Below are 1,228 nucleotides of genomic sequence, written 5' to 3' on the forward strand. Positions count from 1 at the left end.
AGTTGCACAAATTAGGCCCAGAGCTATTAGGCCTCCAAAAGCCTTAGACATGGCCCCAAGGATTCCAAATTGATTAAATAGAGCATGTCAAACTCGCACGTTCTCACTTGGTGTATCATTACTTTTCCCTCATTCGCTAAACGGGTGGTGGGTGTGGCCAGTGCATGATGCATCTGGCCTGTGGACTGCAAGTTTGACACCCCTGAAATAGAGTATGACAAAAAATATTAAATGCATGGATGAAGAATAACCATGTTACTCTTTACTCTTTAAATTAGATTTAAATGTAAATGAAATTAAAGTTAGGTCAGTCAATATAGAGGTGCTAGCGTTGGATGGTTTATCTATTCAATCATAATAAATGCTTCTCAAATTTGTCAAAACAATTTTGTTAGCAATCATTCATGCTTAGCCTGGGGGTGTGTGAAATTATATGCCCCTCAGAGAGGGTTCGCAATTTGGGAGTCCTCCTGGATCCGCAGCTGATACTAGAACATCATTTGTTGGCTGTGACCAAGGGGGCCTTTGCCCAGGTTCTCCTGGTGCACCAATTGCGACCCTATCTGGACCGGGAGGCCCTTCGGATAGTCTCTCATGCCCTCGTCACCTCAAGACTGGATTTCTGTAACGCGCTCTACATGGGGCTGCCCCTGAAGAGTGTTCGAAGACTTCAGCTAGTCCAGAATGCAGCCGTGAGAGCAATTGTGGGTGCACCTAGGTATACCCACGTTACACCTATCCTCCGCGAGCTGCACTGGCTTCCCATTGGTCTCCGGACACGCTTCAAGGTGCTAGTCGTTACTTTTAAAGCCCTACATGGTATTGGACCTGGCTACCTTGAGACCGCCTCTTGCCAGTTACCTCCCAGAAACCTATTGGATCGCACAGACTAGGCTTCCTCCGGATTCCATCTGCCGGCCAATGTGGGCTGGCGACCCCCAGGGGGAGGGCCTTCTCTGTTGCTGCTCTGGCCCTATGGAACGATCTCCCCGTTGAGATCCGGACCCTCACTACCCTTTCGGCCTTCCGCAAAGTGACCAGGACCTGGCTGTTCCGGGAGGCCTGGGGCTGTTGAATTATCCAGCCCCATCTTATGTTATGAATGTTGTTGAATTTTTAACTGTTGTTTTTTTATATTTTTTATAATTTTTATATTTTTTATAATTTTCCCCCTTTCCCTTCTTATTTGTAAGCCGCCCTGAGTCTTCCGAGAGTGGGTGGCATACAA

Source organism: Thamnophis elegans, chromosome 8, assembly GCF_009769535.1.
Source record: "Thamnophis elegans isolate rThaEle1 chromosome 8, rThaEle1.pri, whole genome shotgun sequence".
NCBI lineage: Eukaryota > Metazoa > Chordata > Lepidosauria > Squamata > Colubridae > Thamnophis > Thamnophis elegans.